Genomic DNA, 27,864 nt, shown 5'->3' with positions numbered 1-27,864 from the left:
ACCTCTCTAGGCCTGTTTCCTCATCTGTAAATGGGGATTAAATACCTGTTCATCTTCCCCCTTAGACTGTGACCTCCATTTGGGACAGATGCTATTTTGATTCTATTTTACCTACTCCCAGTGCTTGGCACATAGCAGGCACTTAACCAAGACCATAATTAAGTGGGGAAGGGCAGGTACATAGAAGAAAAAGCATTTGGCTAAATTCAATAAAGCAGAAATAGCAAAAGACACAGCTGATTCCTCCCCAGGCCAGATCTGGCCAAGATTGCTCCAAACTCCCCAGCATCCCAAGGGCTCGGCCAAGGCCTGTCCTCTGAGGTACAGGTGAGACACAGGACACCAGGGTCTCCACGGTCCCCCTGAAGGGAATTTAGGCTGTGAGTAACGGGTCTCCAGCCTGCTCTCCTCATCTACTGGGAAGGGGCAGTTTGTTGCCAAATAGCCCTTTAAATATGATAAAGGCTCATCTCATTCAACCCCCCCAAATGTAATAATAATAATAATAATTATTGTTATTATGATACTTGTTAAGCAGTGTGACCTGGTGGAAAAAGCATGAGCCTGGAATTCAGAGGATGTGGCTTCTAATCCCGGCTCTGCCACGTGTCTGCTGTGTGACCTCGGGCAAGTCACTTAAATTCTCGGAGCCTCAGTTACCCCATCTGTAAAATGGGGATTAAGACTGTGAGCCCCGCGTGGGACTGCGACAGTGTCCGACCCGATTGCCTTGTATCTGCCCCGGTGCGTAGATCGGTGCCCGGCACGTAGTAAGCTCTTAACAAATACCACAATTATTATTATTATCATGGCGTGCCAAGCACCTTTCTAAAGGCTGGGGTAGGTAAAAGTTAATCAGGTTGGACCCAGTCCCACATGGGGTTCACACTCTTAATCTCCATTTTACGGAAGAGATAACTGAGGCCCAGAGAAGGTAAGTGACTTAGGGTCACACAGGCATGTGGCAGAGCTGGGGTTAAAATAATAATAATAATGATGGCATTTATTAAGTGCTTACTTTGCGCAAAACACTGTTCTAAGCGCTGACCCGTGACCTTCTGACTCCCAGCCCTGGGCCGTGTCTGCTAAGCCATGCTGCTTCTCATTTCAGAGAAGGATGATGCCAGCTATCTTTATCAGCATTCATGGGGGCAACAGCTTGATGACAGGCTATCTTAGCTAAGGAAACAGCAAAAAAGGGTGAAGTTCTAGGTGATGGAGAGGAAACAAATTCTTTTTATCCCCTGATAAAAGTTTAAAACTAGGGAGGCTCTCCCTGTTCGTGTGTGGTTCCAAACAATCGTCTTCTCAGACCTGCTTAAATCAGAGAATATGTGAGACAGGAGTGTGAGGTCTCAGTGCATTGAGGGCATTGGGAGAGAACAAATGAATTCTGACATTATAAGCAGAGATTCAACAGAGGGGAGACTGTGGCTTCAGCAGGCAACTGTTAGATTAACAGCTTGTATATTTCATTAATCAGTTTAATGTTGACTTTATCATGCATGCAAAAAACTTGGCTCTTCAAGGTGTGTGGTTGTGGCTGAAAATGGTTGAAAGTCAAGACATATTAGCAAAATGCAGTGAGTAAACAATCCAGAAGGGAAGATTCTTGAGGGTTGGGGCTGGAGAGAAATATGGGGGTGGGATCAGAAAGTCATTTATTGAGGGCTTACTGAGTGCAGAATACTGTACTAAGCACTTGGGACAGTACGATAGAAGAGCGCTGATACGATCCCTTTCCACCACGAGTTTACAGTCTAGAGGGGGAGACAAGACTGTAATATAAACAAATTATGGATGTGTATGTAAGTGCTGTGGGACTGAAGCAGGGGTGAAGAAGGGGTGCAAATCCAAGTGTAAGAGTGATGCAGAAAGGAATGGGAGTAGGCTGTATTGGCTCTTTGGATGGGGGTAAACTTGGGCAGAGCAGCGAAAGAAAAAGCAGCAGTGACTAACTGAACCCTAACAGCGATGTGCCTAGAGAGCGAACGGTTTGGCATAATGGGTTTCCAGGTATCTGTGTACCCAGCCCTTACCATGTGCTCTGAATGCCTTCTCTCTAGCCAACGAAGGACATTCTTTTCGCTCTGGTTTCCCTCTGTTAATGTGGCTCTCAGCTTACTGCTGGCTACCCACAGCCATAGAGGTTCGTATTCAAAACCAGAAGTGAAATGCTTTTAATTGGAAAATGCATTAATGAAGGGAAAGCAGCTTCCTAAGGGGATTTGTAATTCTTGCCATGTAGTTCAGCTCCTCCGCTGAACTACAGTATTCCGAAGTTTGACTAGGAGTGTGATCTCCTTAATTAAGCAATTAAAGTCGCTACTTTGGGTTGACTGTTTCCGGAGCTGATGGTGGAAGTGGAGGGAAAAGCAGACCTTCTAGCTCTTGTTCCGTCGTTCGGCTCCAAACTGAATGGCTTGACAGTGGGTCAGTTTAGTTAATTCCTAGGCCGGGTGGGTTGCCCTTTTCTTCCGTCTGCTAAATATAAGCCTATACCTTCCCTTCTGGGGTTAGTGGCGATGTACGCTCTCAGCTGTTCCCAGGCCCCTGAAATGCTGAGGCCTGCTACTCCTCCCCCATGCCCTTATTGTGTTGGAGCAGGGCTGGGAGACACAGAGTGGCCAGTGAAAGAGTGCAGGAGTAGCCGTCAGATGACCTGGGATGGAATCCCCATTCGGCCGCTTGCCCGTTCTGTGACATTAGGCAAGTCATTTAACCACTCCTTGGTCTTCTCATCTGAACAAGGGGGATTGAAACCTTCTGCCCTCAGTGGAACGGGGACTGACTTTATCTGATCTGATTGTATTTATCCAATTCCTAGTACAGTTCTTGGAACATAGTAAAGTCTTTAACAAATTCCATTATTATTGTTATTATTATCATTATTATTAAGCTGAGGCTATGGGTGTTGTAACTGGGCAACCCTGACAGGGCAGTAAGGAGCCCGGAAAACAGTTCCTTCAGCTGCACTATTTTGTAGCTCTTATTTTATTTGTTGTTGTCCCTGTAGTCTCACATGCTTTGGCCTTTGTTATTTCAGACCCCATTAATGTGTCCATGGCCAGCCTCCCAGCCCTCACTTTGAGATTGTTAGCCATACCTCTAACTTGAGGACCAGAGACTCCATCTAAATTGTCCTCTGTTGTACTTAGTGCTTGGTACAGTGCTCAATAAATACTAGTGAATGAATGAATGCCTGGAGAAGTGGAAGACAAGCCTGGATCATGTTGTATGATGTTTTGGAGCCATGATGCTTAGGAGGGGAAGAAGATATTTGCCTGTGTTATAGCTGCTGTGTTTAACCACTGCCACAGTGCAGCCAAAGGGATCCTTATGTGCACCCAGGGAAGGAGGGATTGTCTGTTTCCCATCAGCTGTATCAGCCACCCACCCCCCCCCCACCCCGCACCACACATACACTGATTAAAATCTTGCTGTCAGTAATGTCAGTTTCAAACCCAAAAGGACGGCTTTATATGGACTTCACTGAGGGCAGTTTAGTAATATCAGGGAGAGAGGATATGGTATTTTTAGGTCTATCTTCCACTGAGTAGAAGGCAGGGAGATGTTGCTCCGAAAAGTGGCTTGTGACGACCCAGTGTTGGAGAAGAAATCCTTCATTTTAGCTTTCCACTTGGATGTGCACATTGCCAGTTTGCTTTTTCACTGTCCTTTGGGCACATTCTTTTCTACTAACAGAATCAGTCAGCGGTATATAGCGAGTCCTGATTGTGGCAAAGAACTGTACTAAGTGCTTGGGATAGTGCAATAGAGTAAGTAGATATGTTCCCTGTCCTCAAGAAGCTTCCAATCTTGTGGGAAAGACAGACTTTATAATAAACATTAAAACATAAGCCAGTCTAGCGGCCTTATACTCTCCTAAGCAAGATGTCCACTTTTCCTAAGAGCTAGAGATAGTTTTGAGTGCTCCGACTTCATGCCTACACTTTACCTCCACTCTTCAGTGCCTGAGATGGTGACTTTCTCTTGCCGACACTTAGATAGTGAACCCCCGAGGGGCAGGGATCATGTCTGATTCTCATCCATGTACCCTCTCCCCGTGCTTAGTTCTGTGTTCTGCATACATTCATTCATTCATTCAATCGTATTTATTGAGCGCTTACTACAGTAAGCGCTTAATAAATACTATTAAAACTACTACTCTTCCACTGAAGCAGGCCAAGGAGAGATGGAGTTGGCATTGTTTCCCCTGCTCACTTTTATACCTAAGTTTTTATCTAGCTTGGGTCCAAATTTTGAGACTTTGCATAGAACATAACCGCAGTGGTGATAGCAGCCATACATGGGAGTGAGGATATAGAGTATGCATGGCTTATCTTCATTCAGAGCTTTGTGCTTGGTGACCTAGAGTGATGCATGATTGTCCCCTGCCATTCATGAATGTGTACCTTTGGATCGTCAGTTGTTTTATTTAAGTTGCAATTCCTTCTCTGGCCCCTGAAATCTCTAGGGTCTATTGCAGCTCAGGGAACTGACATTGCTGTGTGTGTTTTAACAAAGTACTTACCTGTGGCTGAGCAGTGGCCATTTAAAATGTTTCCACTGTAAAGGAGAGGGCAGCTGATGGGGGACATGTGGCTGAGCAGTGGCCATTTAAAATGTTTCCACTTTAAAGGAGAGGGCAGCTGATGGGGGATCATGGCCTAGTGGCAAGAGCACGGGCTTGGGAGTCAGAGGTTGTGGGTTCTAATCTTGGTTCCTCCCCTTGTCAGCTGTGTGACTTTGGACAAGTCACTTCACTTCCCTGTGCCTCAGTGACTTCATCTGTAAAATGGGGATTGAGACTGTGAGCCCCATGTGGGACTACCTGATTACCTTGTGTCTCCCCTAGCGCTTAGAACAGTGCTTGGCACATAGTGAGTGCTTGACAAATACAATAATAATAATAATAATAATAATAATAATAATGATGTGGGGCACCATATGCTTAGAACTCAGGTCCATCACCCTCTCCCCATGCCCGGGACTCCTCTGGGCTGCTTCCAGCACTGCCCCCTCCTCCCCCCACCCTCGTCCACCATCATCCCCACCCAAAAGATGCACACGCGCACTCTCTCTCTCTCTCTCTCTCTCTCTCTCTCTCTCTCTCTCTTTCTCTCTCTCACCCCCACTCATCCCCCCCCCGCCCCTCTTCTGCCAACTGAGCTCAACCATAAGGACAAGGCCATTCTTTGCCTGAGTCTTGGTTCAGCTGGCTCCTAAAAGGGGTGGTGCCCCTTTAAGTAACTCAGCCCCTGGTCCAGGCAGGCAATGGGATGGCCCAACCAACAGAGGAGCAAAAGCGATGGTGGAGGGAAGTGGGGAAAGAACAGGACAACCAGATTCAGTGAAGGTTACAAGGACTTTAAGCTTTAGAAAGAAGCCAAGACATTAACAAAACACTTTTAATAGAAGCCAGATTTATAGAACTTGTTAACTTCTCCCCCATCTGTAAACTCCCCCCCCCCCCCCCCCTTTCATTAGCTCCTTTCTCCTTATGCATGAAAATTCCATGAATGTTCACTGGGTAAGTAGTGCAGCTCCAGTTTGCTTTTTCAGCCCATAAAAGTTTCACCCAATTTAATTGTCTTGATCTTCCTGTTGCTTTGCATGCTAAGCTTCCTGCCATCTGAATATTTCAAGAGGATCTAATGCTCAAGCCTTCTGAATATTCTCATTAAAGATGATGAGGCCAACTCAGTGACCAACTGTAGCTGGCAAATCAGGTGTCCAGGTGAAATGGTATAGGAACAGAATCCACTGTCTTGAAAAGTCTCCTTTATTCCACCACCAGTCAGACACTCATGTGCTCCATCTGTCTTCCAGCTATGAAAGGAAAAATCCTGGCTCCAAGCTCTGTGGCACTGCCATTTCTCCCATGGATCTTTCCTGTGTGGTTGGGCAGTCCCTAGCGACTCTTTGTTCTTGAATTACTTGATGGACATATTTGCTTCTAGAATTGTTATCCCACCAAGTCTTTGAAAACCCTCTTTTCTTCCACCTCTCCCGACTCAGAGTTCTTATTCTTTACTTTCCCTCTTGCCTCCGTCATGGCTCAGCACATCTTGGTTTCTCGTGCCAAGTTTTTCTCCATTCTCTCTTCCTAATCTCCCCATAACTAGATGTTACATTTAATTCTTCCCAATCCCGAAATTCATCTCTCCCTTCCATCCTCCCAGTTGCCATTCTTAGCTTTGGCTAAAGAAGAATTAACCAACACCAGTGTTCAATCAATCATATTTGGGTACTTACTGTGTGCAGAGCACTGTACTAAGTGCTTGGGAGAGTACAATATCACAGAGTTGGAAGGTAGGTTCGCTGCCCACAATGAGCCTAAGTTACAGTCTAAGATGATTTGGGTTCAGTTAACTTTAGGGAGTGTGACAAAACCAGGAGAGGAGGGAGGAAGACCAGGGTCTTGATGATGTCCCCTTTAAGAAGGGAAACCCCCACCCCCATCCCAAGTTACGAGCCATGAAAGTAGAATCAGACCCAAAAAGAAGTGGTGGCAGGAATTGCTTTTCTTCTCACGACACTTTCTGAGCTGCTAAAATATCTCCCCTCGTTATTGGGAACCTATATAAAAGCTGGTAAACTTTTATTGCAGGCATATTATAGCCTCACTTTCGAACACTTTTCCCCCCTCCTTCGGCTCTTGGCGGCACCGGGGGAAAGATTTAATATGCAGTTTGCAGCTGCCACTCAGCCGTGCACCGAGCAAGCGGGATCGCTAAGGTAATAACTCTGGAAATCCCAGAGAGTAGAGACAATCTCATTTGCACTGACAGCATCCTCTCCCCATGGAGCTCCCTCCTCACTGCCCGGGCACTGCGACGTGACTGCCTGAGTGCCAGACCTTTCCTTCCCCAACAAGGCAACTGAGGAAGCCTTGTCAACTGTTAACCTGAAGCGAGCTGGGTCTAGGTTGGAGAATCATTTGATCAGTGGTTGGAGGAAAGAGGGAGGGAGGGGAGAAAAGCAGGGGAAGGGAAGGCAGGGGAGAGAGAGAGAGAGAGCAATCCAGACACCTGCAACCAGTGGCTAGTGAATTGTGGGCAGGGAACTGGCTTATAAAGGACCAATCAATATTTATCCAGCAAAGGAGATGGGGGAAGATGGAGAGGAGGCAGACAAGCAGAGATGTCCCTAAACCAGCAGACACAATTTTCCCCTAGGTTTAGAAAATGAGACAACCCTACCACCAGAAAGGATCTGATTTAGCTCCCGGTCCTGAAGCAGGACCACAGACCACACTACCCGAAACAGATGACCGAGAATCTTGGTTCCAAGATCCCACCACATCTGTAGCCTGGTTCATTAAGGGTCCTCAGACTCTTATTCTTGGAAATCTTTCAAAATCTAATCCAAGGCTCACCCTTCAGCAGGATTTCAGTCAGTCAGTGAAAGATATGTATTGAGCACCTACCGTGGAAGAGGATAGTAGATTTGGTAGACTTGATTCCTGCCTTCTGGGGGCTGACAGTATGGTGGGAGGGCTCTAGTGGCAAGAGCCCGGGCTTGGGAGTCAGAAGATGTGGGTTCTAATCCCGACTCTGCCATTTGTCTGCTGTGTGACTTTGGGCAAGTCACTTAACTTCTCAGTGCCTCAGTTACCACATCTGTAAAATGGGGATTAAGACTGCGAGCCCCACGTGGGACAACCTGATTACCTTATCTCTAAACCCAGTGCTTAGCACAGCACTTGGCATGTAGTAAGTGCTTAACAAATTGTAATTTTTATTATTATTATTACAATCCCCTTAGAAATAATGCTTGGAACAGAGAGATTTGGAAAATGTGGTGCTCCCTGGTTTTATAAGATCCCCTTCCTCCTTGGACTTAGCCGGTCCTTTCCCATTTTAAAGAAAAGAAAACTTGGATGAGGAACTAGGTACATGTCTTAATTCTTACTTTCATTCCACCGCCCCCTTGCCATCTCGCTCAGGGAAAAGAAGGCTGTAGCATTCAATAAATCGATGGTATTTATTGAGCGCTTGCTAGGTGCAGAGCTCTGTATTAAGCACTTGGGAGAGTACAATACCACAGAGTTAGCAGATACGTTCTCTGCCCACAATGAGTTAGATTCAGACTGCCTCCGACCAGCTGGTAGGGAAAATGCCCGTGATGCCAAGTTACTGCATGGAGTAAAGATAAGGGAAGCAGAACTTCTGGAGCTGGGGGCTGGGGTTTTTGAGTGCCAATCAGCCTGGGACTTTACACCGTGCAGAACGTTTGGAATTCTGTCTCTATTTTGTAGCCTCTCTGAGGGAGCGCCATTTTTTTAATGTTATTTGTTAAGTGTTTACTATGTGCCAGGCGCTGTACCAACCTCTGGGATAGATACAAGGTAATCACATTGGATAGAGTTCATATCTCACATGGGGCTCACAGTCTTAATCCCCATTTTGCAGATGAGATCATTGAGCCACAGAGAAATTAAGGATTTGCCCAAGTCATACAGCAGACAAGGGACAGAGGAGGATTAGAACCCAGGCCCCCTGACTCCTAGACTCATGCTGTCTGCACTAGGCCTTCTTGTCTCTTATTCAGTGTGTTTTGGGGGACTGGGAGTTTGTCTTTTGGGTCTCTAGACTGGGAGTAAGAGCGGTTTGCTCATCACAGCATAGCTGGGGCGCAGTGTGGCAGCTGGCAGCCACCCTGCCTCAGTGGTTCAGGGCAGGAAGGGAATGCAGGGCACCACTGCCAGCTGAAATCTCAGGGGGCATTGCAAGAGGTTGTATGGGGAAGTAATTCCCTGCAGTCAAGCCACAGGGGATGAATGACTGCTTGGTAAGTCACATCTGGAATTTGGCTCTGTCTGCAAGGAGCAAGCCCCTGGGCATCCCTGGTCCCAGGTTGGATCATTGGATCCGAACCAGTAGCCGATTCAGAAAAGGCCTCTTCTTCTACCGGGTGACGAGAACAATGGGAGTAGTTTGGGCTTGGAGACCTAGACCAGGGGCAGAGCCAGAGAGCTAGGGCTGTACTTGCTAGTTGCCAACAGAGCTTACTAGGCAACCCTTAGTCACCAGCATAAAAGAGAACAAAACTGATATTCAATCCCCTCTCTGCATGCCTCCTGAAATGCTTCTGTATATGAACAAGACATTGTTCAGAATCAGCTCTGGTCCTCAGGGTGCCAGCTTTCTTCTAGAGTCCCACTCATTAATACAGCTTCTCAGCCGCCGTGCTGTGGCACTCAGTAATCCATAATGTTTTGCATATAAAAGCCTCTAAATCTTATCAACTATCTTGCTCCGCATATCATTACCAGCCACCCACGCCAGGTAGAATGGAAAATTAATTCGCTGATACAAGAGAGATAGAAGGGAACAGCTTTAAGTTCTAGTGCGGAATTCTACTGGCAACTTTTTGAAGTGTGTCTAATTAAGCCTGGGAAACACTGAGTTTTATTCAAATGCCTAGTCGTGGGGAAGAGGCAGCCGCTGGAAACTCACAGTTCCCTTGTTCAGAGTCAGTCTCTCCCTCTCCCTCCCTCCCCATTAAAACACCCACCAGAGAGATCTCCATCCCCACAGCTGGTCACCTCAGAGCCATGGTCCTGCCAGTTTAGATCAATCAGTCAATTAGTGGTATTTATTGAGTGCTTCCTCTGTGCCAAGCAGTGTACTAGATGCTTGGACTCTGTGCCAAGCAGTGTACTAGATGCTTGGAAGAGTGCAATACAGTGGAGTTGGTAAACACCATCCTTTCTAAGAAGGAGTTTACAGCCTAGAGGGGGGAATAGATAGTCAAATTACAGATGGGGAAAATAGACATGTACAAAGAGGCAGTGAGACTGGGGCAAATATCAAATGTTCAAGGGATACAGGTCTGAGTTCATAGGCAGATAGGGAAAATGAGGGCTTAGGGTAGGCTTTTGGAGGAAATGTGATTTTAGTCAGGCTTTGAAGGTGGGGAGAGAGGTGGTCTGTTGGATATAATAATAATAATAATGTTGGTATTTGTTAAGCACTTACTATGTGCAAAGCACTGTTCTAAGTGCTGGATATGAAGGGGGAGGGAGTCCTAGGCCAGAAGGAAGCCTTCCCCGACTAAGTCTTCATTTCCCCTACTCCCTCTCTCTTCTTTGTCACCTATACAGGTGGATCTGTACCCTTTAATCAATCAATAAATAATTTTTATTGAATGCTTATTGTGTGCAGAGCACTGTAATAAGTGCTCAGGAGAATACAACAGAGTTGGAAGACAAATTTTTTAAGCACTTGATACTATGTACTTATCCATAATTTATTTGAATGTCTCCCCCTCTATTTGGTGAGCTCCCTGAGGGCAGGAAATGCATCTTCCAACTCTGTTGCATTGTACTCTCCCAAGCGTTCAGTACAGTGCACATGGTAAACATTTTAATAAATTGGTTGAGAGGATTAAAATCCAAACACATCGTAATTGTGGTATAGTTAAGTACTCACTTTGTGCTAAGCACTATACTAAGTTCAGGGATAGATACAAGATGATCAGGAAGACCCAGGCCCCATTCCCCATGGGACTCCCAGCCTAAGCAGAAGGAAGAACAAAAGTTTTACCCCCATTTTAATGATGGGTTAAACAAGGTATAGAAAAGTTAACCAATCAATCGTATTTATTGAGCTCTTACTGTGTGCAGAGCACTGTACTAAGCACTTGGGAAGTACAAGTTGGCAATATATAGAGACAGTCCCTACCCAACAGTGGGCTCACAGTCTAGAAGACAAAGTTAAGTGACTTTGTTTGACATCATACAGGAAAGAAGTGGCAGAACTAGGATTAGAACGCAGGTCCCCTGGCTTTCAATTCTGTGCTCTCTCCATCTGGCCACAAAGAGGGCAAAAATTTAGTTGCTTCCCCAAAGGAGATTTTTGGAAAGATACTATCACAGAAATAATAATAATAATAATAATGATGGCATTTGTTAAGCGCTTATTATGTGCAAAGCACTGTTCTAAGTGTTGGGGGGGATACAAGGCGATCAGGTTGTCCCACATGAGGCTCATAGTCTTCATCCCCATTTTACAGATGAGGTAACTGAGGCACAGAGAAGTTAAGTGGCTTGCCCAAGGTCACACAGCTGACAAGTGGCGGAGTTGGTATTCATTCATTCAATCATCTTTATTGAGTGGTTACTGTGTGCAGAGCACTGTACTAAGCGCTTGGGAAGTACAAGTTGAACCCTTGACCTTTGACTCCCAACCCCGTGCTCTTTCCACTGAGCCACGCTGCAGAAACGGAACAGGACCATGGGCTTCATGCATTTGAATCTCTTGAACATGCTCAGTAAATTGCCCAAGACCCACCTCAGTTGAAGAAGGAGCAGGAAATCTTGACTCATCGCCTCTTCTGAGTCTGTGTTCCCTCTCTTTCCAACTAGACAATGAGTCCATCAGAGTTATGGCAGAGTTCTAAGGCTGGGAAGGAGAAGAGCTGGGTGTTTCCCAAGGCAGGAATATGTACGTACAGTGATTCCAGGTCAGGAGTCCTTTTGCTTATTTTCTGCAGAAAAATTGGGGCTGACGCTCAAGAGGTGGCAGAGGGCCAGCTCTGCCTGCCTTTCTTGAATGGCTGCCATTTTGCCAACTTGTACTTTCCAAGCGCTTAGTACAGTGCTCTGCACACAGTAAAGGCTCAATAAATATGATTGAATGAATTTTGCACTGCTCACCAGAAGCAGTCCCATTTGGCTCTGTCTACACTGCTGAAGTGAAGAGTTGAGACAACCATTTAGACAATTCAGGGAAAAATGACCCTACCAGTGATTTTTTCGGCCTGAAAGATCTAGATTAAAAAAAATACGTAAGAGTTTACATTGTGCCAGGCACTATGCTAAGTCCTGGAGTAGATAAAAGCTAATCAGTTTGGACTCAGTCCCGGTCCCAAATGGGGCTCAAAGTCTTAATCCCATTTTTTTTCAGATGAGGTAACTGAGGCACAGAGAAGTGGAGTGACTAGCTCATGTGGCAGAGGTGGGATCAGAACCCAGGTCCTTCTGATGCCCAGGCCCCTGTTGTATCTACTAGGCCACACTGCTGCGTCTTTGATTGTTTCCCTTCATCATGTCCTCCATATAGTTGTGTAATTCCGCCTTCTGCTTATGGAGGAGCAGACTTTGATGACATCCAGTCTAAGAAGGTCCACATCCCTCCCTAAAAGGGTTGACTTGGTGTAACCCAATGGGTAGGGGAGGGTCCGTGCATGTGTCTGGGCCTCTGTGTAAAACAAATGAATAACGGGGATCATTTTAGGCGGTTCCACATCTTTCTAATTATAGTGTCCATTTGCAACTAAAGTTTTAGCCTTCCAAGAAGCCTTGATTACCGCATTCATAATTCATTGACAGTCTATTACTGATTCAATGATTTCTCCAGCCAGGGAGAGAATCTTGATCCCTTAAAACTGATTTTTCACATCAGAATAGCAAAATCAATTAGTTTTATTTTTAGCTCAGTTAAGCCAGAGCTTTAATGAAGCTTAAAGGATTTTTTCCATACTTCCTCCTTGTTTCCTTTCCCCACGGTGCCCTGGGAAATCTCATTCCAAACAATTCTGTGCTGTCGTGGCTGTGGAGAGCCACAGCAGAACCATCAAGAAGCCAGGTGAAGGAGAAACTTCTGAAGGAATAAGATCTAACTGTCACAGACACATCCCCTGCCCACAGCGAGCTTACAGTCTAGAGGGGGAGACAGCCATTAATATAAATAAATAAATTGCAGCTATGGACATAAGTGCTGTGGAGGTGGGAGGGGGGATGAATAAAAGGAGCAAGTCAGGGCAACACAGAAAGGAGTTGAAGAAAAGGAAAAGAGGGAAGCTGAAGAAGGAAGCACTTTGGGAGAAATAAACTTTAAGAAACCCTCCTTTCTTCTTGATTGATTCCTCTTCCAGGCACTTTGTCCACCCTCAGTTTTGGGTCAAAGTTATTCTTCTTTCTTGTGGTTCTTTTTTATCCTCCTTGTCTTTTCTCCTTCACCAACCTACCACCATGCCCATGGAAAGTGAAAGATCGCCTAGGTGGTTTAAAGTCATCACAAGTCCTGAATGATTTTCTGTCACTCTCAGCCAGGGCATTTTAAAAATTAGGGCCCCTGAGGACACGAGGCAGAGAACTCCAAGATGTTAGATGAATCTAACCTGAAGCCTCTGTCAGCGAATATGAATCTCCTCCCAGGATCCTTCATAAGGAATGAGAACCTGGCATGCGTTAATCAAATTCATCTCTGCTGTGGCCAACACGTTGTATAAAGATCTTGGGCCTGAGAGTCAGAGGGCCTGGATCTAATCCCGGCTCTGCCACTTGTCTGTTGGGGGAGCTTGGGCAAGTCACTTAATTTCTCTGTGCTTCAGTTCTGTCATCTGCAAAAAGGGATTCAGTATCTGTTCTCCCTCCTACTGCACCCACCTGATTACCTTGTATCTACCCCAGCGCTTCAAACAGTGCTTGATACATAGTAAGTGCTTAACAAATGCAATGATAATTATTATTATTTTTCCTCCCCTGCCTAAACGTGAACCAGGTAGATGCCCCTGCCCCGTCAAATGCTTCCAGAGAAAGGTTATCAGAGCTGGTTAGAGGACTGACCTGGGGGTGGCAGTTTCAGGAAATTACCTGGGAATGATAAAAATGGTGGTATTTGTAAAGCACTTACTATGGGCCAAGCGCTAATAAGCACTAGACAAGCTACAGTAAATGTAGATCAGACCATTTCTTGTCCCACATGGGATTCGTAGTCTAGCAAGAGGGCTGGGCAAGTGGCATCCATTTTTTGGCTGTGTATGTGTGTGTGTGTGTGTGTGTGTGTGTGTGTGTGTGTGTGTGCAAACCTGTGTGTTTTGAAGTTGTATGGTGAACACCTCTGTAACTGGTATCAGGTACACATGGGCAGGTGCTTAGAAGTGGTAAACTAATTCCGCATTTGTATCATGAAAACTCTGTAGATAATAATAATAATGATGACGGTATTTGTTAAGCACTTACTATGTGCCAAGCACTGTTCTAAGCACTGGGGTAGATACAAGGTAACCAGGTTGTCCCACATGGGGCTCACAGTCTTAATCCCCGTTTGACAGATGAGGTTACTGAGGCACAGGGAAGTTAAGTGACTTGCCCAGAGTCACACAGCAGACAAGTGGAGGATCCAGGATTAGAACCCGTGACCTCTGACTCCTAAGCCCAGGCTCTTTCCACTAAGCCATGCTGCTAGATCCACTACCAGAGCGATTGCACATGGAGGTGGGGCATTCTGGGAGAGACGTGTCCATGCGGGTTGCTGTGGGTTGGAAACGACTCGACAGCTTAAGACAAATCAACATTTCAGCTGCCCTGAGGCCTGACATTTAGCCTGAGTGCCACTAGGCACGGTCTGCCTGTCTGGAGTTCCCAGAGACTCTATGGAAGAGTAGTGGAAAATGGTCAGACCCAAACAGTGTCAGTCAGGTAAGCCACCCACCTTACAGGGGGCCCAGCTGTGTGGGATGGCTGACCCCAACCACCCCATTCATTCATTCAGTCTACGAATGAATAAAAATATAAATATATTTATTACTCTATTTTACTTGTACATATCTATTCTATTTATTTTATTTTGTTAGTATTTTTGGTTTTGTTCTCTGTCTCCCCCTTTTAGACTGTGAGCCCACTGTTGGGTAGGGGGGTAGGGATTGTCTCTATATGTTGCCAATTTGTACTTCCCAAGCGCTTAGTACTGTGCTCTGCACATAGTAAGCGCTCAATAAATACGATTGATGATGATTCAGCCTGCTTTACCGAGTGCTTACTGTGTGCAGAGCACTATAATAAGTGCCTGGAAAGTACAATATGGCAATAAAGAGAGACAATCCCTGCCCACAACGAGCTCACTGTCTAGAGCAAGGCTCCCACTGGCTTCTGCTCCGGGCCAGGAAGGACTCGAATGGTGGTACAGTGAAGCCGCTTTGACATTTAGAACATTGTAGTTGTCATAGTAACTGCAACCCTGACCTCTGGAATTGTTGATCTGAGCCGCATAGAGTCAGACATCCTGCTGCTTCTTTCATATTTGTCTTCATCTTTCATATTTTTGTCCATAATAATAATTGCAGTAGTTATTAAGTGTTTACTATGTGCCAAGCAATGTACTAAGCACTGGAGTTGATACAAGATAATCAGGTCCTTCATGGGACTCACAGTCTAAGTAGGTAGGAGACCAGGTATTGAATTCCCATTTTGCAGGTGAGGGAACTGAGGCATAGGGAAGTTAAGTGACTTGCCCAAGGCCACACGGGACAAGTGGAGGAGCTGAGATTAGAACCCAGGTCCTCTGACTCACAGGCCTGTGCTCTTTCCACTAGGCTGTGTTCAACTTTCCTTATGATTCTGTTGCCAACTTCATGATTATATTTAGATTGTGAGCCCCTTGGGGGCTAGGGACAATTTCTATGATCATTGGTATATTCCTTTACCCAGAGCTTAGTACATTGCTTTGCACAAAGTAAGAGCTCAATAAAAATTAATACTATTTCTCCTCCTCCTCCTGGCCTAGTGGAAAGAGCATAGGCCTAATCCTGATTTCACTCTGCCTGCTGTGACCTTGGGCAAGTTAACTTCTCTGTACCTCAGTTTCCTCATCGGTAAAATGGGAATTAAGTACGTGTTTTCCCTCCCCCTTAGACTGTGAAATCCATGTGGGACAGAGATTGTGTCTGACCTGATGATCATGCGTCTACCCCAGTGCTTAGTGTAGCACTTGGCACACAAATACCCCAATTATTATTATTCAGAGAATGGCAATGAACACTATGGTTTTCAAAAGAGAACAACAGGTTGGGAGGAGGTTTAACCTATCCTGAATATGATGATGATAATGGCATTTATTAAGCGCTTGCTATGTGCAAAGCACTGTTCTAAGCGCTGGGGGGATACAAGGTGATCAGGCTGTCCCTCGGGGGGCTCACAGTCAATCCCCATTTTACAGATGAGGCAACTGAGGCCCAGAGAAGTTAAGTGACTTGCCCAAGGTCACACCGCTGACAAGTGGCGGAGCCTGGATTTGAACCCACGACCACTGACTCCAAAGCCTGTGTTCTTTCCACTGAGCCACGCTGCTTCTCCTATAGAGAATATGTTCTCTATAGACTCGGGACGAGGAGGGAATCTCGGGGTTTCTTGGAAGAATTGGTGTGTGCGTGGGGTGGAGGGGTGGTTATCTAGGCTAGGAGGAATGCTGGGTCATATGGCTGCCATGAGTAATTGGGAGAGAAGTCAAATCTTGACATTTTCCCAGCCCGATCTGTGCTTCGTGCCCACACTCCAGGCCCTGAATATCAGAACGTGCAGCTTTGTGCTGGCAGGGAAATATCACTTTCTATTATTAGGCGATTAAATCAATAAGCCAAACAGACGAGGGGAGATGAAACTTCTCTGACATGTTGTGCAACAAGACAATTGATTTCATCTCACTCAAGCTGGAGTGCCATTTAGGTGCTTGAATGAGAAATTATCCCTCACTGCCTAGCGCCTGCTTTCTTTAATGCCTCCAGCTCTGCTCTCCCTTGCCCAGTCTATTGTATGTCCTATCCACCTGGGTGGTTGTTGGAGAGATTTGGTGATGACAAGACTCCTGGAGGAGGTTGGGTGAGACTGTCATTGGGGCCCAATCAATAACAGGCCTAATCCTCTGAAGAATCTGTCCTGCCAAGGTGGTCCAGCAGCAGGAGATGTAAACTCTTCCTCCTGCCCAGGTTCTGCCTTTAGTAGTGGGATCCAGATATTCTTTTCCCCAGCACGAGGCCATAGCCGTGGAGGGGCCTAACAAGAAAGGTGAGCAAGCCATTCTCCATCTCTCCTGAAGAGAGATGAAGATGGCTTAGATGACAGCAGGAAGCTGTTAAAAATGTTTTTCCAATGAGGGGTGTAATATATTGGAACGGATTCCTGAGGGAGGTTGGACTTTTGTTCCTGGATAACTTTAAAATCATGGAAAGTGGCCATTAGTGGGAGATGGTATTTGGGTAGACAAGGTAATCTAGGCCACCCTCCACAAGACTGAGGTATCTGTGGATCTGGCCAGTGAAATCCCTGTGGTGACCAGGATTGGGAAGTCATCTTTTCTGGATGTCATTATTTGGAGCCTGTTTCACAGCCCCAGACCCCTCACACCCTCTGAATACAGGGATCTCCTAGTTTTTTTTTTCCTTTGTTGTAGCATACTCTCCCTAGGTAACCACTAAACCTCAAGCCACTTCCTCGCAAATGATGAGAGACTCTCTCTGACGATGTAAATCTGGAATGATATTGAGAGGGAAGAGTCAGCAGAATCCTCTGGGGCCTGGGCCCATTCCAGGAGCCTATCCCTGGAGTGAGAGAGAGTTGGTCTAGAACAGACAATGGTACCTAGATCTCATCTATCTTGCTGCCAACCTCTCGCCCACATCCTTTCTTTAGCCTGGCACGCCCTCCGTCTTCATATCCAGCAATTACTCTCCCCGTCTTCAAACCCTTATTGAAGGCACATCTCCAAGAGGCCTTCCCTAACTAAGCCCTCTTTTCCTTTTCTTCCACTTCCTTCTGCATCACCCTGACTTGCTCCCTTTATTCATCCCCACTCCAAGCCCCACAGCACTTATGTACATATCCGTAATTTATTTACTGTCTCCTCCCCTAGACTGTAAGCTTGTTGTTGGCAGGGAATGTTGTTATAATACTGTACTCGCACAAGTGCTTAGTACAGTGCTCTGCACATAGTAAGCATTCAATAATTAACAATTGATGGATTGTTTAGTTGAAGTGCTTTATCAATACCACACTTATTAGGGAGGGTTAAGTGGGTCAGCTGTTGGAATTGCACCTCCAAAGGGCTAATGAAAAAGGCACAGAAATGGTTCTTTACAGCCATTCTTGGAAACTCTTCACTCTTTTCAGCCTGTTGAGAAACTCTCAGGTCAAACCTGAACCCCAGGAGGAGCCAGGATGAAATCAGATTCTCCCATGAATTGGTTATTGTGCCGGCAACCCTGACACCTCTTACTTCCATCCTCAGATTTGGGTTTTGGGGGTCAATCAAATAGAGGTTCTGACTAAAAGGTGTTAAACTCTGTGAAATCTGCAAGACTATAAATGGCTTTCCACGACTTTGAGTGGGGAGACAACAGGTTTTCTTTGCTTCTAGCTGTCTATGGAATAGCTGAGATAGGAGAAGGGGACAAGGCCTTGATGAGAGTCGGAGTCACCAGCTGCTTTGAGGAGTATCAGAGATAGGTGGTTAGGGAGAGGGAGTCTCATGGGCACTGCAGACTTGTAAACTCTTTTCATGGAAACAGGTGGCTAGGAGAAATGCTCCCCACCCCGTGTTATAGATGTCACTCTGGGGAGCGATGTGCTTAGTCGGAGAGGGAGAAGGAGGGGAAAGAGAGTGTGTGGCTGGAGGGATTGATGGATATGACTGTCCACAGTTTGTGTGGCTTGTAAGTCCTAACTGGGTAATGGGATTTCCAATCCAAACTGCTGGTCTTACTTTATCCTTTAAGGGAAGCTTGGAGGAGAGATCCAGATACTATTCCAATACTTCTCCTCTTCCCTGGAGAAGCAAGGGAAAACCCTCAGGGTCCATAGGAGGCCATGGGATTGGAGTCCTGGCTCCAAATTTGGAGACAATCTGAATTTATTTCAGAGAAATGTTGTGGGGAGGCAGATGGTCTCCATTAATAAATGGGAAAGATTATTGAGTAACTAACAACGTTTATTAGGGAATGGGAGTGCTTGTAGTTCCAATTTCCTCACCCACTTAAACTCTAGATCATAGGTTTGAAATCAAATTCTAGCCTTTGGGGATTTGATTCTATTTAGGTTGAATAAAATGCTTCCTCTTCACCCTGAAAAAAATACTCTGACCCACTTTGTAGGAATCCACTCACAACCCTAAGCATTTTGAGCATATTAATGAATGAGAGCTAGGTGATTATTATCACTCATTGTCTTGGATAGAAAAATCAACCAAATCTTTTCCCACTTTCAAAGGCCTCTTCAAAAGCCACCTTTGTCAAGACTAATTCCCCACCATTCTGGTCAAACCATGCCATCCCAGCAGCCCTCTCACTCATGGGTGTATGTTTACTTATTTATTGCTTTTCTTTTTATCCTTAGTACCTATGCTTTTACTTTTTTACCCTTTTTATGTTTGCAATTTGTGTCTGCCTGCCTCCATACATTATGCAGTGTTCCACTCTTTTTTTGTTTATTTTATGTTCCCTAGTTAAGTGCTCTTCTCCCAGAAGGCACCCAGCCAGTGCAGCTTGAACTGACAGGATGAGCAAATTGTTTAGGATTTTGATAAGCCCCAATATTCAAAATAGTTTGAAATGTTGGGTGGTTCCAAATTTTGAACTTTTCTGACTCTGGTGTTTATAACCGTTTACTGTAACTTGCACATCAATCAATCATTTATTAAGCACTTACAGTATGCAGAACACTGTGCTAAGCACTTGAGAGACTACAGTATAACTGACACAGACCCATGACTGAGAATGGAAGGGAGAGGTAATGGGTACAAATGCTTAGATCAGTAGACAGGGTGTCTGGAAAATTGGGTGGGCATGACCTTGAGGGAATCTTTGACCCAAGGACTGGAATCTCCAGGAAGAGTGGGTTTTTAAATTTTATTTATGGTATTTGAGTGCTTATTATGGGTCAGGCCCTGTACCAAGCACTGGAGTAGATGCAAGCTAATCAGGTTGGACATTGTCCATGTCCCAAATCGGCTCATAGTCTCAATCCCTATTTTACAGATGAGGTAACTGAGGCACAGAGAAGTTAAGTGACTTGCCTAAGGTCACCAAGCAAACAGCTGGCAGAGCCAGGATTAGAACCCAGGTCTTTGACTCCCAGGCTTCACAATCCTCATAGCCAGAGAGACTTTTCTCATGTGTATTTGTATACTCTATTATTTCCCCTATGTTTAATCTATTTTAATGTTTGTCTCCTTCTATAGAAATCTATCAACTCTACTTGTATTGTACTTGCCCAAACTCTTAGTAATCTGCACAAAGTATGTGCTTAATAAGTACAATAAATTGATTAATACCGAGCCTTCCTCCTGCCACAATTTAAGCTAATTCCCTCTTGTGCTGCCTTAAGGGAAAAGTTTACTCCTTATCCATGTACTATCCCATTATAAGAGAAAGCCTCTTCTTCTGTCTCTTCTCCAGATGGAGAACAGGACCAAACTGTCCAACAGGATAATATACTGGGAAAATCCCAATGGGCCAATGTCCATGTAGGTTTATCTCCCTGAGTCCAAAGCCTTCCTATAATCCCATTTCCTCCAACACGCCTTCCCTGAATTAATTCCCAAACCAAACGAGCAGTCTTTGCCAGCCCAAGTGATTTTAATTTATGTCTCTCCTCAGCACTTTGTGTGTGTGTGTGTGTGGGGGGGGTCAGTTGGGTATTCAATTACTTATTCCAGGTATTCTATAGTTTTATGTCTGACTCACCCATTAGAGTGTAAGCTCCTTGTGGACTAAGGAGCATCTTTTTTCTTTCCACTGTGCTTTCCCAAGTGCTTATTCTAGTGTAATGTTCCCAGTGAAGCGCAACAAATTGTATTGCTTCTACTCTGAAGGCAGCTGGGGGGATGCGTGGGGAGCTGGAGGTGTGACAGACTGAAGCTACCTGCAGTCGGTGGAGAGCAGCCACTGGAAATGAAGAAGCTTCCACTCCTCCAACCTCCCCTCGCGCCCCATCCCCATTCTTAAGTCTTCTGGGAGGAGAACGTAATTTCCTGTGACCTTCTTCAGGGCCTTCAGGCCCTGATTAAATAACCTCAATTACTTATCTCTTTTTCCTCAGCCTTTTACTCATTTGCCAACTTCCCCAAACCTCTGCAAGAGTGATCATGGTGTCACTGTAGCCTGTGAGGTGGGAAGGAGGGAGAAAGAAAGGGGAAAGGGGAAGAAAGAAATCATGAACATATGATTATTATTATTAGTAGTAGTAGTATTGTTAAGCTATTACTATGTATCGAGCACTGTTCTGTGTGCTGGGATAAAAACGAATTAATCAGATTGGATATAGTCCCTGTCCCACTTTGGGCTCACAGTCTAAGAGGGTGAGAGTGAGACACACACATAAACAGACAGAGACACACATATCCATGACACCACTCTCTTAGATTGTGAGTCTCCTTCTAGACTCTGAGTCCCCTAAGGGACAGGTACCATGTCTGATTCCCACCTAGGTGTTCTCTCCCAGCGCTTAGTGCAGTGCTTTGAGATGGTATGAGTTTAATAAATAAAATGCTCTTACTACCCTGGTCCAGAGTCATCAAAGCCATGATCAAAGGTTTTCACTTAAGTAAAAACTCAGTAATTCAGCAAATGCCTGAATAATCAGGACATGGTTACATATTTAATCGTCTGTAAATAGGAAAATGGTAGATGTAAGCAAAGGACTAGAAGGGTACTGTAGGCTGTGCATTTAGTGCTTTTAGTGGGGAAGAATTGCTCTTCTATTTTAGCTTTTCCATTAAAGTGTTGAGTAGAGAACAGCACTCCATCTGAACTTCTACTCTGACCTACACTACAGCAGTTCTGTTCAACTCGACAATCTAGGGTGTCCAGGCTTTGTGCAGAAGAGAGGTTGCTCTCCTCAAGCAGAGGTTAAGGGAAGACTGGGATACCAAGAGGCAGATTCAAGCTCAGAGATCGAGGCAGCAAATGGGTAACACATCAATAAGCCAAAAGGCAATTTATTTGTGTCCAAACTATGGAAATGGAGTGTTGGTTTGCACACAGTAAGCGCTCAATGAATACGATTGAATGAATGGTTTTTCCAAGCCCCTACTATCACATAGACACATATGCACACCCGGGCAGGAGCTCACTATCAGTAGCATCATTTTGTATGCAGAGACTAAAGTGTCTTTTATATCTCATAGATGCACATAGTAATGCACTGATTTACCTCCATCCAGATATGCAGTGCTGTAAAACTCCATGGCTACCAGACAAATACAGACTTCTTGAAAAAGCATAGGCATCATCAGTCATTTGGAAAAAAATTTTAACTCTTTCAAGATTATTATATTTGGACAAAAATTTGGGGAATTATGCATTCTTTAGAAACATAAGACTTTACTGCAGTGATGGCTGCTTAATATTTTTGAACTGTGTTCAGGGCCATTTAAAAGTTCTGGAGGGTCTTTGGATTAGCACCCCCCAAATGGCCAAGTTTGGTTCCTCCCTGGAATGGGGGCTACTAATTTTGGGCAGACTCTTCCCTCGATAGTATCGCTGTGGCTTTTTTTGGTGGGACAAGCAGTGAGCCGGAGGCATGACAGGGGAAAGTAATAAGAATGATAATTCTGGCACTGGTTAAGTGTTTACTATGTGCAAGGCACTGTGCACAATCATATTGGATACAGTGTCAGTCCCAGTTGGGGCTCATAGTGCATAGGAGTGTCAGTCAGTCAATCATATTTATTGAGTGCTTACTATGTGCAGAGCAGTATATTAAGCACTTGGGAAAGGGCAATATAACAATATAACAGATACATTCCATGCCAACAACAAGCTTACAGTCTAGAGGGGGAGACAGACATTAATATAAATAAATATTACAGATTCGTATATGTGCTGTGGGGCTAGAAGTGGGGATGAATAAAGGGAGCAAGTCAGGGCGACGCAGAAGGGAGTGGGAGAAGAGGAGAGGAGGGCCTAGTCATGGAAGGCTTTCTGGAGGAGATGTATCTTCAATAAGGCCTTGAAATGGGGGAGGGTAATTTCCTGTCAAATTTGAGGAGGGAGGGCATTCCAGGCCAGAAGCAATACATAGGCAAGAGGTCAGCGGTGAGATAGATGAGATGGAGGTACGGTGAGAAGGTTAGCATTAGAGGAACGTGTGTGTGGGCTGGACTGTAGGAGAGTAGCGAGGAGAGAGGTAGGAGGGGGCAAGGTGACTGAGTGCTTTCAAGCCAATGGTGAGGAGTTTCTGTTTGGGATAGATGGGATGGAGTTCCTCAGGTATGTAATCCTCAAGGGTTAGAAACCAAATGTCTAGACTCCCTCTACTCTTCAAGCTCACTGGGGCCAAGGAACATATCTACCAACTCTGTTGTAGCGTACTCTCCCAAGCACGTACTACAGTGTTCTGTACACAGTAAATGTTCAATAAATAACATCAACTGAGTGATTGAAATCTCCCGACCTCCTGGTGTCTGAACAAGGCCCCACTACTTCTGTTGTCAGCCCCATGGATGCCCCTGGTAGCCCCAAGGCGACCACCAGAGACAGTGGGCCCTGGGCGGAAGCCCCATTTTCTGGCTGAAGAAAGCAGCCCAATCATGGGGGCAGATGGATCACCTTGCTCTCCTCAGCGCTGTCTTGCTGTGTTATTGGAAGGGCAGTGCAGGCACACTCTGGGTTCCTTTTCCGAAAGGCATCCAGCTGCAATTACGACTAAGAGTACAAGGAATGAAAGCCTCTTTAGAGTGGGTCACGAGCTCTTAATATATTACCCAAATCATTTAAAACTGGCCTAGGCAGAGCAGCAGAGAATATGCTGATCCTACTGGGAGCAATCCTGGGCTGGCTGGGGAAATGGACTAGATGATCTAATATGTCTTGTTTCATCTCCAAAAGTCTATCATTCTGATTCTCTTCTGTTTATTAAACTGGAGCTTCCCACTCAAAGGAAATAAAACTGCTACCTGATATTTATATATCTTCAGGGACTAGTATGCCTCAAATCAGTAAGAATGCTTTAAAGCCATTTATTGAAAGGGAGACTGCTTCTTGCATGAAATAACCTTATTGGAAAAGTTACCTTATTTCTCCTCCGCACTTGGCAGCCACTTTCAAAAAATCTTAGCTGCTGATTAAAGGAAGGGATCCAGAGAATTTTTATTTTAGTTCGTGGGGAGATGGGCTCTCCAAACTCTCTTTAGGAGCTTGGCATTATCTATCATTTGGGCACATGTCCATTTCGGGAGCTTCTTGCACTAAAAAAATGCAGTGGTTTCTGATGTTTGACTTTAGCATTTCCACATTTTGCTTTTTAGGGGAGTAGAGTTGGTCTAGAAGAGCACTTGAACTGGAGCCACGGATTCTTCGGGTGAGTAAAGGGGCATAGTACAACAGTTTTGGTGATGTATATAGTCAAGGAGTTCTGAGATTCACTTAGAGCTGGAGCCCAAATACAGACATATCGCTCATTTCTGGAAATGTTCCCAAATTCCCAACCTGTGTCGCCTCATTAACACCTTTGCTCTGCAGTTGTTAAATAGAGAGTTAAATGCCTAGTGGCAGAAGGGAGGTGATGTCATCAAAATCTAGAGATCCTGGCATCTGTCCCTTTACCTCTGAAGAAGATGACATTTATGCTAACCAGCTATAATGTTAGTTCCTTGAGGGCAGGGATCGTGTTTTCAATTGTACTCGCCCAAGCACTTAGTACATCCTCTGCCCACAGTAGACACTCAGTAAATTTCAGTAAATACTGTATTCGTTCACATAATTGTCTCCACTGCATGATTCACTTTCCCCTCGCTGATTTTTGAGGAGGAAATAAAAGATCATTTTTGTTAGGAGTGATAGTGTTGTGCATAGGGGAAGGAAAAGAAATAAGTTCAGATGCCCCAGACAGGCTCGCAAGGACATGAGAACTCGGAGTTAGGAAGAGAAAAATGAAGGTGGTTTTTCCAAAATTCTTTTAATCCCTAGCATATGTGGCCCTGGGAAGACTGCCCTAGAAATGAGATGCAGTCTCAAATTCCCTCTTACCTTTCTCCTCCTTCTCCCCTCCTCCCCTCCCCCTTGATTTTTTTTTCTTTGTTTTTTTCCTCTGGATCCCCTGTTTTGTGGTTTCAAAAATTATAAAAAAGTGGGGTTAATTATGCAAGTAAATACGGCACTGTCGATGGTCCTTTTGGCTCCATAGGACGCCGACAATTCCGCTTCCTTTTTTTTTTTTCTGGGCTCTTTTGAATTGTCATCTGGGGGTCAGTAGTTTTAAGACTCATCTCTCAGCCTCCATCTGTACATCAAGGGAGACCTGATTATATAGTAATAATAATAATAATAATAATGATGATGGTTTTGGCTAAGCACATACTATGTGTCAAGCAACGTACTAAGCTCTGGGATAGATACAAGATAATCGGTTGGACACAGTCCCTGTTCCATGCAGGGCTCACAGTCTTAATCCCCATTTTCCAGGTGAGGTAACTGAGGCACAGAGAAGTGAAGTGACTTTCCCAAGGTCCCACAGCAGACAAGTGACAGGATTAGAACCCAGGTCCTCCAGACTCACAGGCCCATGCTCTATCCACTCGGCCATGCTGCTTCTCAACGAAAGTGTTTCAGCTCAATCTATTGCACACTTAAAAATGGCTTTAGTGCCACATCCAGCACTGTAGAGCTGGCTAGCAGGTGCTAGAATATGCAACTGAATTATGAAGGCATAACTGGACTTCTGGCTTCTAACAAGTCATGCAGTCAGGGAGTATCAGAAAAGTTCAAGCGAGGTGGGGATGACTTCATGACAAACAGGTCACAGTAGGTTACTAGAGAGAAAGCGAGGAATGTAGAGAGGGAGAAAAGTTTGGGATGTTTTTCGGTACATTATTATGGATGACTGAAAACACACTCTCACCAGACTCTTCTACACACTCAGTTGCCACTGTTGAAGACAAAGTACTGGGTTGAGTGGACCCCTGATTTGACCTGATAATTGCTTTTTTATGTTATGTTCTTATGTAGAACTTTAGTCCCACTTGACTGGGCTTAGATCGTGGCATGACTTGTGAAAAGGGTGCTAAAAGTCTTGCTACCATAAGCCAACAAGTAGATATGTCGACTTAATTAATGCGAGAGGTTGATTACCTTCTCCAGGAGTTGAATGAGCAAGTAGGATGGGCTGGTTGTGAGTGAACAATCAGTTATTAGTATTTACTGAGCACCTACTTTGTGCAGAGCACAGTTAGAAACATTTGGGAGAGTACAATGAAAGATAATAATAATTGTAGTATTTTAGTGCTTACTATGTGCCAGGTACTGTACTAAGCACTGGGGCACTACAATCCCTGACCACAGGGAACTAGCAAACTAGTGAGATCAAGACCAGTGAGAGCAAGAGAAATCAAGAAATGAGTGAAAGGTGGAAAGAAGGCCACAAGAAGCAGCCTAGCCTAGTGGATAGAGCACAGGCCTGGGAATCAGAAGACTTGGGCTCTAATTCTTGGCTCTGCCTCTTGTCTGCTGGGTGACCTGGGGCAAGTCATTAATTTCTCTGTGTCTGTTACCTCCTCTGTAAAATGGGGATCAAGACTGTGAGCCCCATGTGGGACAACATGATTACCTTCTATCCCCCTCAGCATTTAGAACAGGGCTTAGCACGTAGTAAGTGCTTAACAAATGTCATTATTATTATTATTCTCTGTGTTTGTTCCCTCATTTGTAAAATGGGGATTAAGACTGTGAGCCCCTTGTGGGATGGACTGTGTCCAACCTGATTAGCTTGTACCTACCCCATCACTTAGAACAGTGTCTGGAGTAAGTGCTTAATAAATGCCATTAAAAACCGATGATTTTTCCAATGTTTCTTGAGGAAGCAGTGGACAAAGTTGGTATTGTTGGATGCATTGTTAGGAAGAAGGCTGCTTTCCCCTAATACCAGCTATCTTCAAGCTGCATAATGGTTATGTACATATCTTTGCTATATATTCATTATTTATTTTAATGTCAGTCTCCCTGTCTAGACTGTAATCTCATTGTGGGGTGGGACCATGTCCACCAACTCTGTTATACTGAACTCTCCCAAACGCTTAGTACAGTGCTTTGCACGTAATGATGATGATGGTGGTGGTGGTTAAAAATGAACACTAAAATTGATCTGGCATATGCACCAACAGTCTTAGATAATGATGAAGAGGTAAAAATGCAATACTGAGTAACCTGCAATAAGGATGATTATCTGATGTGTACAGTTATTGCAGATAATTTAAAACAAGAATGAGAAAGTTTGAGAAAAAGAGTGACTTATCGGTCCTTTCAAGATAAGACCGAAAAATGAAAGGAGTGACAGACTTGAAGCATTTGCAGAAGCAGAGAAAAAAGATGGACACTTTTTTAACAAGAAACAGGGCAGATCATAGACACAGTGGCCAGCGTGAGAACACCCCCCCAAAACAGAAATGACTACATTCTCTTGCATTGGTGATGCAAAATGCATGATATGTCTCTTATAGAAAACTCATAGACTTCTCCAATCACAGTTGCTAATAGTTGTCAAGAGACAGAATTAAAACTATGTGCAATGAGAACAAAATTCAACGTCAAATTTAATTCTGAGCAGCGGTAGAAGCAGAAATGTGGAAAAAGGGACAAATGAATGCAAACAGAGAATATTTAAAGTTATTTCTGAAGTGGGAGTGTTTTGAAGTGATCCTTCTGGGCAAAAGAGGACCTGGGTTCTAATCCCAGCTGCACCACTTGTCTGCTGTTTGATGCTGGGCAAGTCACTTAACTACTCTGTGCCTCAGTTACCTCATCTGTAAAATGGGGATTAAGACCTTTTGCCCAGTGTGAGGCATTGGGACTGTGTCCAACCTGATTAGCTTGTCTGTACTCCCTTGCTTAGCACAGTGCCTAACTCATAGTAAGCACTTAACAAAAACCATAAAAAAGAGAGTGTCAAAAGAAGGTAATAGGAGGTAAATGAAAACATTTTATATTGGAAAGTTTAAGGAAGCTGTTAAGAAAGCAAAGAATGATGATCAAGGAAGAGGGAAGAATAATGGATTTCATGGTCATCAACAAGGAAAGGAGAATTTCAGAGAGCATAATATAGCAAAGGAAGACAAAAGAGGAACAGATCAAAAAAGAAAATGTTTGAGA

At 44.6% G+C, this 27,864-nt stretch overlaps 1 protein-coding gene across 1 annotated transcript in view; it reads left to right on the top strand.

The window, feature by feature from the left end:
* The window catches only part of CFAP58 (cilia and flagella associated protein 58), a 138,554-nt gene extending 114,487 nt beyond the window's left edge, over positions 1-24,067 (top strand). The window contains exon 19 of the transcript XR_005454295.1: positions 24,030-24,067. The gene's annotated coding sequence lies outside the window, so the exon portion shown is untranslated. The remainder of the gene's footprint in view (positions 1-24,029) is intronic.
* Positions 24,068-27,864: the final 3,797 nt, after the last annotated feature.

The sequence above is a fragment of the Tachyglossus aculeatus genome, chromosome 16 (genome assembly GCF_015852505.1).
Source record: "Tachyglossus aculeatus isolate mTacAcu1 chromosome 16, mTacAcu1.pri, whole genome shotgun sequence".
Classification (NCBI taxonomy): domain Eukaryota; kingdom Metazoa; phylum Chordata; class Mammalia; order Monotremata; family Tachyglossidae; genus Tachyglossus; species Tachyglossus aculeatus.
The sequence above is the reverse complement of the archived record's forward strand: the minus strand, read 5'-3'. Positions and strand labels throughout refer to the sequence as shown.